The 11,448-nt window shown below is 38.2% G+C and overlaps 1 long non-coding RNA gene across 1 annotated transcript; it reads left to right on the top strand.

Annotated features, from left to right (window-relative positions):
• Nucleotides 1-229: 229 nt before the first annotated feature.
• LOC101133744 (putative uncharacterized protein encoded by LINC02915) lies at nt 230-781 on the top strand. Its single transcript, XR_004067433.3, has one exon. It is a non-coding gene; the product is annotated as a putative uncharacterized protein encoded by LINC02915 (long non-coding RNA).
• Nucleotides 782-11,448: the final 10,667 nt, after the last annotated feature.

Consider the following 11,448-nt stretch of genomic DNA (forward strand, 5'->3'; position numbering starts at 1 on the left):
GGATTTAATTTCCTCAGAATACCCTCACTGTTCCTTCGCAGGAAATATTCATGAGTCAACTATCCAGAATCATAGTTATTATTCAAGCAGTGTGGGTTTAAAAGGAGATCTGATGCCACGGCAAACCTCACGGACTTAGACTGTTCTTCAAGTTAAAGAGCAGGATGATGTCTGAAGTGACTGAAACACATATGGCTTCAGTGTGTCAAGAAGACCTGAAAGATCCCACATGGAAGTGAAATTCATTACTGGCAAGCACGGTGGCAGGAGACCCCAGAGGGCTGAGCCGCAAAGAATTTGCAGAGCCTTATGGCTAACTCCATGGCCTAGTTTGATCTTGAAGTCATTGTCTTGGATAATCCTCTCAAATCTGTTCCTGCACTTAAGAGCCACTCATCACATGATGGAGCTCCCTCTCAGGTTCCTTTACATCGCCCTGTCAGAAATGACTTTCAGGGAACACAGACATCACATCAAATCATCCAACAGATGTCCCTTTCAAATAAGTTGGAGCAGAACCAACTATATGGAGAAGTCATAAACAAAGAAACAGACAACCCAGTGATTTCCAGCGGATTGACATTACTCTGCACAGAAACCTCAGTCTCCTGGGTGGAAGAACATGAGTTCAACAGAGCGTGTGTGCACTATATTGGCTGACTCTTGCCGTGCTCAGGCTCATGCTGCTGACAGGGGATAGAGGGGACATTTTGGAGTCCAAATCTTGCATCATTTCATTGAAGTGTTCAATGTCACGGCTCTAAGAAGTAACCCATTTTAATAACTGGCATCAAAGGATTTAGGAGAGAGAAACCCAGTATCCAGACCCATTTCCGTCAGTGACTCTCTCCTCGTATTGGGAGGATTGGCCAGAATTGTCTGATTCCGGTTTCTGATTTCCTTCCTCACTGGCATCAGAGGATTGCACTATAGGAAAACTAATATGTAACTGAGCTCCAAGTGCTAAATAACAGCATCTCATGTTCATTCCAGGCCACCAAGAGGTTCAGGATGACCAAGTCACGAACTATAAATTTGAACATTTGATGATTTTTGCAGGAGACTGGGTGAACAAAGGAAAACCCGAGAGATACATAAAGGTGGAAACTAGGATTTCTCATTTGAATTATTTAACATGCCTCACTCTAATGGTTATAAATATAAAGGAAATGCAGGTTCTTCAAGAAGGTGAAATGAAGTTACTGAATTTAAGTTTTTTTTTTTAAACCTACTTTAGAATAGGAAACATGCTTACTAATATTTACAAGGCACTACAAGGCACCAGCCAAAAAGCCTGATTTATTGGCAGGATATTTTTGTTGTTGTTGTTTCTATTGTCCATATAGGCAGGCAATTAATACTTTTTAGAAAATTAAGTTGCCAACTCAACACTGCCTACTTTTGAATTTTTATTCTAGCAACAGCCCATAATTTATTGGAAATTCCTTATGTGCCTGGCACTACGCTAGACATTGGGAGTATGAAAATTAATATGGTAAAGATCCTGGCTTTAAAGAGTCTTTAACATTATTTCAGCAGTTTTATTACAGGTGTATATGTTGGAATTGACAGAACACTTAGCTCAAAGCAAGGGTTCAAGCATGACTTTGCAGAGTAGATTTCAGCTGAGCTTAAAGGATGTGAGGATAAGTATACACATTTTTTAAATTACCCAGAATGTAGTGCCTACAGAAATGCTTGAGCCTCAGTTGCTTCTAAGAGTCCAACTTCAGAACTTGTATCTTCTAGATTGAGCTCATTGCTTAATTTCTAGCCAACATAGCCCATCTCTCTCAGCTGAATACTAAGCTCATCAACTTCTCCTTTGATCTAGGTCTTGAATAGAATGTTGAACATGACAAGGCTGAAGGCAGAAACCATAGAAACTTCTATCCAGAGTTACACTCGTCTCTTAACAGCTGCCTACTGTTGCAATCAGAATAAACTCACTTCTTGCCCAATTATGACAGTTCATTCACCTTCTACTCAAGGGAGACTTGAAGTTGAACTTCTCAGGTTCTTATACTTAGTGACACTGTTCATGCAATGGCTCAGTATTTCTTGATTTCTCAGAACCAGCAAAAGTCACAAACTGAATCCTCAAATTGGAATTCGTAAGTGACTAACTTGTAGCATAACTTTATTATACTAGGAAAGATGGGGCAAGGGACAGAAAAAAATATCTGTAACATCTTATATGTTCAAATATAAGCACTTTATGTATATTTAGTCATTCAAACTCCAAATACACATTAAGAAGTAGTCATCAATATTCCACTCTCTAATTCTACAATTTCTACCTTTTTAGATTCCACATATAAGTGAGATCATATGGTATTTGTCGCTCTGTGCCTGACTTAATCTTACTTAACATAATGTCCTTAGGTTCATCCCTGTTTGAAAATGGCAGAATTGCCTGTTGTTGTTTTTTAAGGCTAAATAGTATTCTATTTTGTATATTCAGCACATTTTTAAAAATCTGTTCATCAGCTGATGGACACTTAGGTTGATTCCTTATCTTGGCTCTTGTGAATAATGCTGCAATGAACACAGGAGTGCAAACATCCCTTTGAAATACTGATTTAAATATCTTTGGGTAAAAACCCGGAATTGGCTGTGGGGAGTTAGACAGGGAAAATGTCCACATTGCTCTACGGATACAAAGTTTCAGTTAGGAGGAATGCTTCTGGTGTTCTATTGCACAGCACAGTGTCTACAGTTAATAGTAATGTATTATATATTTCAAAATAGCTTTAAAAAAGAGAATTTTAATGTTCTTACCGCAACGAAATAATTGTTTCAGAAAATGAATATGCTAATTAGCCTGATTTGCTCATTCCACAGTGTATACACGCATCAAAAAGTCACATTGTACCCCATAAATATACAAAATTATTTGTCAATTACAATAAAACTTTTTTTAAAAAAGTAATGATCAAGGTCTCCATTTGACTGATAAAACTTAGATTAAATCTGAGCTAGAACTCAGCGAATATTGCACCAAATGTTCTTCCCATTATGCTCCTCCCTCTTCCTCGCTAAGATTGTGCCCCTTCTCCTCCCTAACTGGCCACAAGTTCCCATCACCCTTCACTAGTTTTCAAACCAAGGAAAAAATCATTCAATGAATGATAATACTTAACCAAGAACTTTTAAAGAGTTTTGAGTTAAAGAAAATGTGACTTGGGTTAAAGTCACATTTTAAACTTGTGATTTGTGTTAAAGAAAATGAAACCCCTAAATGACTTTTCTTGAATAGGCATTCAAAAAAAATTGAACTTTTAACCACTTAATCCTCACATATCTATATGCTATGGACTGAATTGTGCTCCCCAAAATTCATATTTGAAGCCCTAACCACTTCCCCACAATGTAACTGTATTTGGAGATAGGGCTTTTATTTAGAGATGGAACACTGAACCTAATTAAGGTTAAATGGGGTCACTGTCATTAGGGTGAGACCCTAATCCAATAGGACTCGTGGGTTTATTAAAAGAAGAGACTGATTCTCTCTCTCTCTCTGCCTCTCTCTGTCAGGTGAGGACACAGTAAAAGGAAGTAATCTGGGAGCCAGTAAGAGGGCCCTCACTAGAATCTGATCATGCTGGAATCCTGATGTTGGACTTCCAGCCTCCAGAACAATGAGAAATAGACTTATGTCATTTAAGCTACTCAGTATTTTGTTAAGGCAACTTCAGCAGACTAATACACTATATAATCTATGGACCCCCTCCAGGAATGCCATTTGGACCATTTTACAAGAAGAGTATATGAGATTCAAAGGGGTCATTAGGACATACGATGAGGAAAGTTGGTTATTCCAGGGTTTTACTTACTAAATTCCAGTACATAATTCAAACCACTGTGGTACACAGTACATTTTCCCACAGGAATGCCATAGCCTGCTATTCCAACAGGATCAGGGAATCAAAAGTGAGCAAATTCAGGGGGTGCAACTGTACTATATTGGACAGATGGGCATGACTCTGCGGTTAGCGGGTGGAGCACCATCTGTTGCGGACACACAAGTGCTTCTTGCTCTCCTTGGGAAAACTCACAGATGTTTCCATAACAGGTGTGTTTGCTTCCCCCATGTAGCTTTCCCAGACACGTCACACACAGCACTTTCGCTGAGTTACCCTTTCTACTCAGGCAAAGTAAGTAGAGAAATGAGACCTCTGCCTTGATAATTTAATTTAGAGGGAAAAAAGATGCGACTTGGTTGCTTCTGAGGTGCCTGAATGTACTTTTGGCAGAGAGTGGGGAAATAGAAAAAATACCAAATACTGAAGACAGCATATTTCTTAAACCATGAATAATTGTTGAATTCTTTATTTTTATAAGTTCCAAGGGACATGTGCAGGATGTGCAAGTTTGTTACACGGGTAAACGTGTGCCATGGTGCTTCGCATCTATCAAACTCTCACCTAGGTATTAAGCCCTGCATGCATTAGCTATTTATCCCAATGCTGTCCCTCTTTCCCTCCTTTGTGTGTGGTTCTTGAGTAACAGAATCAGGACAGGATAATGTGCATTATGCTTCCTGGACAATCGATTAGTAGGCTAAGGCTTGAAAGGTAAGGCAATATGGTGCCAATGAGCTTACTATTATATTCAATATGTTGAGTTATTGAGCATTTAATTATTAAAAATGAATTATTAAACACACAATGAACTCAAATGTAACTAATAAATTCACAATCTTAGATTGTCTTTAACCTATTGTCCCCATGCATTCTACCAAAAATTTTTAGTATCTAACTTTTTCATAAATCCAGTGAAAAATACTGACAAAATTGAACTTTAAGGCATACCATTTTTTTCTGGTATATAACTGACCTGTGGTTAATGAGAAAATTTGGAGATGTTTGTCTTTCAATCGTCGTGTATAAGAATATAATCTTCCACAAACCCTGAATTTAAAATACTCTACGTGTCCAGAACTGTTTTCTAGAGAGTAGCATAGAATGGTGGAAAGTCATATGTAACCCTAAAAGGAAAGCCTCCATGTAATTACCTCTAACTATAAAATTGCATACAAAGAGTACCAGTCTACCAAGTGTAATTAAAAGCAGTTCAAATTTTAATTATTTTTCACAAGTAATGACAAACACAGAGATATATACCCTTACTGCAAAAAAAAAAAGGTGTCTTGAGGTTATATTTCCAATTATTGCACTGGTATTCCACCTATGAATTTATCTATTACTCTATCATGTGACCCCAAAATCTCACCTTTCACAGATGTAGCAACTTTTCATTTTTAAAATAATTTATAATAATATTCTAAGATGAGGATTATCTGTGTAATTGTGTAATCATCTATCTAGCTGCCCAGAGAATTTTCTGTTCAAGAACGTGCACCTCCTTTCTTAAATAAATAAAACTTATTCGAAGATCCTGATACCGAAGCCTAGCAGAGACACAACCAAAAAAGAGAATTTTAGACCAATATCATTGATGAACATTGATGCAAAAATCCTCAATAAAATACTGGCAAACCCAATCCAGCAGCACATCAAAAAGCTTATCTACCATGATCAAGTGGGCTTCATCCCTGGGATGCAAGGCTGCTTCAATATATGCAAATCAATAAATGTAATCCAGCATATAAACAGAACCAAAGACAAAAATCACATGATTATCTCAATAGATGCAGAAAAGGCCTTTGACAAAATTCAACAACCCTTCATGCTAAAAACTCTCGATAAATTAGGTATTGATGGGACGTATCTCAAAATAATAAGAGCTATCTATGACAAATCCACAGCCAATATCATACTGAATGGGCAAAAACTGGAAGCATTCCCTTTGAAAACTGGCACACGACAGGGATGCCCTCTCTCACCGCTCCTATTCAACACAGTGTTGGAAGTTCTGGCCGGGGCAATCAGGCAGGAGAAGGAAATAAAGGGTATTCAATTAGGAAAAGAGGAAGTCAAATTGTCCCTATATGCAGATGACATGATTGTATATCTAGAAAACCCCATTGTCTCAGCCCAAAATCTCCTTAAGCTGATAAGCAACTTCAGCAAAGTCTCAGGATACAAAATCAATGTACAAAAATCACAAGCATTCTTACACACCAATAACAGACAAACAGAGAGCCAAATCATGAGTGAACTCCCATTCACAATTGCTTCAAAGAGAATAAAATACCTAGGAATCCAACTTACAAGGGACGTAAAGGACCTCTTCAAGGAGAACTACAAACCACTGCTCAAGGAAATAAAAGAGGATACAAAGACATGGAAGAACATTCCATGCTCATGGGTAGGAAGAATCAATATCGTGAAAATGGCCATACTGCCCAAGGTAATTTACAGATTCAATGCCATCCCCATCAAGCTACCAATGACTTTCTTCACAGAATTGGAAAAATCTACTTTAAAGTTCTTATGGAACCAAAAAAGAGCCTGCATCACCAAGTCAATCCTAAGCCAAAAGAACAAAGCTGGAGGCATCATGCTACCTCACTTCAAACTATACTACAAGGCTACAGTAACCAAAACAGCCTGGTACTGGTACCAAAACAGAGATATAGATCAATGGAACAGAACAGAGGCCTCAGAAATAACGCCGCATATCTACAAATATCTGATCTTTGATAAACCTGAGAAGAACAAGCAATGGGGAAAGGATTCCCTATTTAATAAATGGTGCTGGGAAAACTGGCTAGCCATATGTAGAAAGCTGAAGCTGGATCCGTTCCTTACACCTTATACAAAAATTAATTCAAGATGGATTAAAGACTTAAACGTTAGACCTCAAACCATAAAAACCCTAGAAGAAAACCTAGGCATTACCATTCAGGACATAGGCATGGGCAAGGACTTCATGTCTAAAACACTAAAAGCAATGGCAAACAAAAGCCAAAATTGACAAATGGGATCTAATTAAACTAAAGAGCTTCTGCACAGCAAAAGAACCTACCATCACAGTGAATAGGCAACCTACAAAATGGGAGAAAATTTTCGCAACCTACTCATCTGACAAAGGGCTAATATCCAGAATCTACAATGAACTCAAACAAATTTACAAGAAACAAACAAACAACCCCATCAAAAAGTGTGTGAAGGACATGAACAGACACTTCTCAAAAGAAGACATTTATGCACCCAAAAAACACATGAAAAAATGCTCATCATCATTGGCCATCAGAGAAATGCAAATCAAAACCACAATGAGATACCATCTCACACCAGTTAGAATGGCAATCATTAAAAAGTCAGGAAACAACAGGTGCTGGAGAGGATGTGGAGAAATAGGAACACTTTTACACTGTTGGTGGGACTGTAAACTAGTTCAATCATTGTGGAAGTCAGTGTGGTGATTCCTCAGGGATCTAGAACTAGAAATACCATTTGACCCAGCCATCCCATTACCGGGTATATACCCAAAGGATTATAAATCATGCTGCTATAAAGACACATGCACACGTATGTTTATTGCGGCACTATTCACAATAGCAAAGACTTGGAACCAACCGAAATGTCCAACAATGATAGACTGGATGAAGAAAATGTGGCACATATACACCATAGACTACTATGCAGCCATAAAAAATGATGAGTTCATGTCCTTTGTAGAGACATGGATGAAATTGGAAATCATCATTCTCAGTAAACCATCACAAGAACAAAAAACCAAACACCGCATATTCTCACTCATAGGTGGGAATTGAACAATGAGAACACATGGACACAGGAAGGGGAACATCACACTCTGGGGACTGTTGTGGGGTGGGGGGAGGGGGGAGGGATAGCATTGGGAGATATACCTAATGCTAGATGACGAGTTGGTGGGTGCAGCGCACCAGCATGGCACATGTATACATATGTAACTAACCTGCACATTGTGCACATGTACCCTAAAACTTAAAGTATAATAAAATAAAACAAAATAAAAAAGATCTCTCCTCTACATAGAATGAGTTGACATTTCCTCTTTACAAACTTGCTAAAAGTAGCACCCCAGGCACTTGTCACTTAAATGAGATAGATATTTAACCAAGACGATAAAATATTAAAACTGAAAAATTGTATGTGTCAGCCACATATAAGATCCTGGGGGCAACTCACAGACTATTGGGTCCCCTCAGGATCTATGGCTCCTAACCTGGTGGGCCCAATAGTTTCTGGAAGGTGGAGGAGAGCTGTCCTTAAAATTCTGGAGAACTTATCACTATCTACACCTACTTTGTTTATCTGTTTGTTCATATGTATATTGCCTGCCTCATCCACCACTAGATTGTAAACTTGAAAGTAGGGACATGTTGTCTTTTCAGCCTTGTAGTTATAGCTCCCAGAACAGTGATTGGAAAAGAGTAGATATTATAAAAGTGTTTTGAATAATTAAGTGAATGAATAAATGAATCCATGCTGCTTAAAATATACCCTTCCCCTTTGTTCCACCTTCCTGTGTGGACAGGTGCAGGGATCCCTCCAATGACAAACAACTGAGCAAAGAGTTATGGAATCAGACATCAAAAACAATTCATTAAAGAATGAATCTTCCAAAGAATAGGATTCTTGAGAAATATGTCTCTCCTATCCAAAGGGTGCAATTAGGAAATTTCCATGATTATGAAAAGAAATTTACTGGCCATTCTTTAAACTCAAAATGACTAATGCCTGTTGTGTGCATGTGTGCGTGCATGTGTGTGTGTGTGTGTTTATGGGAAGCAGTTGGGGAAAAGCATTTAAATTGGCTCTTAGAGATGCTTTTTAAGACAAGAATGTAAGATAATTATAAACCAAATTTTTCCCCATAATAAATGAGTTATAGCCAATAGTAGACAAGCAAATACCTATTGACTAGGAATTATATGCTGAATAATGTATTCATCTGCTAAGGCTATTGTTATAAAATATCACACACTGGGTAGCTTAAACAACTTAAATTTATTTTTTCACAGTTCTGGATGCTAGAAGTCCAAGATCAAGGTGCTGGAAAATTTGGTGTCTATATTGAGGCTTGCAGACACCTGCCTCCTCTCTGTGTCCTCACATGAACATTTCTCTTTGTATGCAGAGAGAGAGAGAGAGAGAGAGAGAGAGAGAGAGAGAGAGAGAGAGAGAGAGAGAGAAGGAGAGGAGAGAAGGAGGGGGAGGGGAGAGAGAGAGAGACAGTTTACTGGTGCCCCTTCCTCTTCTTATAAAGACATCATTCCTATCATATTAAGTCCTACTCTTATAACCTCATTTAACCTTAATCACCTTCTTAAAGCTCCTGTCTGTATATACAGTCACAGTGGGGGTTAGGGTCCCAAATATGAACGGGAGAGGGCACATTCCAGTTCACAATAGATGATAAAGGAGAGAATATAAATGAGACACTGATTTTCTCAAAAATGTTTCAATCTAGAGGCGGATTGGGGAGTGGAAACCAATGCTGCCCATGCAGAACTTTAACACCTGACCTGATAGGAGTTCCAAGAGAGATGTGAAAAAAATTGCCCTGAGACTGCCAAAGGAAAAGCTAATGAATTTGATTTAAAATTATTGAGAAAGGCTATGTAAAGGAAATATTAGAAAATCCCACAAATATGAGACTCCATAATAGCTTTCTTCTGAGGCAGATTTCAAAAATAGCAATCTGGAAGAATTTAACAATAGGGGAATGGAATGAAACCTCTGAAAGAAAACAAGATAAGATCTATGAAAAACAAAGCTTTAAAATACTAGAAAAAAATCCCTCTTTGAGAGAACTCAATAATTGGATATACGTGAAGGTAGCTGCTTTCTGATTTATTATAAACGTGTGGTTCACAGACTGCAGCAGCAAGGTCTTATCCACAAAGAAATAAGTCTAAACAAAAATTGACAGTATGTATCTCAAAATAATAAGAGCTATTTATGACAAACCCACAGCCAATATCACACTGAATGGGCAAAAATTGGAAGCATTCCCATGGAAAACCAGCACAAGACAAGGATACCCTTTCTCACCACTCCTATTCAACAGAGTGTTGGAAGTTCTGGCCAGGGCAATCAGGCAAGAGAAAGAAATAAAGGGTATTCAGTTAGGAAAAGAGGAAGTCAAATTGTGCCTGTTTGCAAATGACATGATTATACATTTGGAAAACCCCATCGTCTCAGCCCAAAATCTCCGTAAGCTGATAAGCAACTTCAGCAAAGTCTCCGGATACAAAATCAATGTGCAAAAATCACAAGCATTCTTATACACCAATAACAGACAGAGAGCCAAATCATGAGTGAACTCCCACTCACAATTGCTACAAAGAGAATAAAATACCTAGGAATCCAACTTACAAGGGATGTGAAGGACCTCTTCAAGGAGAACTACAAACCACTGCTCAACGAAATAAAAGAGGACACAAACAAATGGAAGAACATTCCATGCTCTTGGATAGGAAGAATCAATGTCGTGAAAATGGCCATACTGCCCAAGGTAATTCATAGATTCAGTGCCATCCCCATCAAGCTACCAATGACTTACTTCACAGAATTAGAAAAAACTACTTTAAAGTTCATATGGAACCAATAAACAGCCTGCATTGCCAAGACAATCCTAAGCAAAAATAACAAAGCTGGAGGCTTCATGCTACCTGACTTCAAACTATACTACAAGGCTACAGTAACCAAAACAAACAACATGGTACTGGTACCAAAACAGATATATAGACCAATGGAACAAAACAGAGGCTTCAGAAATAACACCACACAACTACAACCATCTGATCTTTGACAAACCTCCCAAAAACAAGCAATAGGGAAAGGATTCCCTATTTAATAAATGATGCTGGGAAAACTGGCTAGCCATATGTAGAAAGCTGAAACTGGATCCCTTCCTTATACCTTATAGAAAAATTAATTCAAGATGGATTAAAGACTTAAATGTTAGACCTAAAACCATAAAAACCCTAGAAGACAACCTAGGCAATACCATTCAGGACATAGGCATGAGCAAGGACTTCATGTCTAAAACACCAAAAGCAATGGCAACAAAAGCCAAAATTGACAAATGGGATCTAATTAAACTAAAGACCTTCTGCACGGCAAAAGAAACTATCATCAGAGTGAACAGGCAACCTACGGAATGGGAGAACATTTTTGCAATCTACCCATCTGACAAAGGGCTAATATCCAGAATCTACAAAGAACTTAAACAGATTTACAACCCCATCAAAAAGTGGGCAAAGGATATGACAGACACTTCTCAAAAGAAGACATTTATGCAGCCAACAGACACATGAAAAAATGCTCATCATCACTGTCATCAGAGAAATGCAAATCAAAACCACAATGAGATACCATCTCATGCCAGTTAGAATGGCGATCATTAGTCAGGAAACCACAGATGCTGGAGAGGATGTGGAGAAATAGGAACGCTTTTACACTGTTGGTGGGAGTGTAAATTAGTTCAACCATTGTAGAAGACAGTGTGGTGATTCCTCAAGGATCCAGAACTAGAAATACCATTTGA

The sequence above is a fragment of the Gorilla gorilla genome, chromosome 16 (genome assembly GCF_029281585.2).
Source record: "Gorilla gorilla gorilla isolate KB3781 chromosome 16, NHGRI_mGorGor1-v2.1_pri, whole genome shotgun sequence".
NCBI classification, from domain to species: Eukaryota; Metazoa; Chordata; class Mammalia; order Primates; family Hominidae; genus Gorilla; species Gorilla gorilla.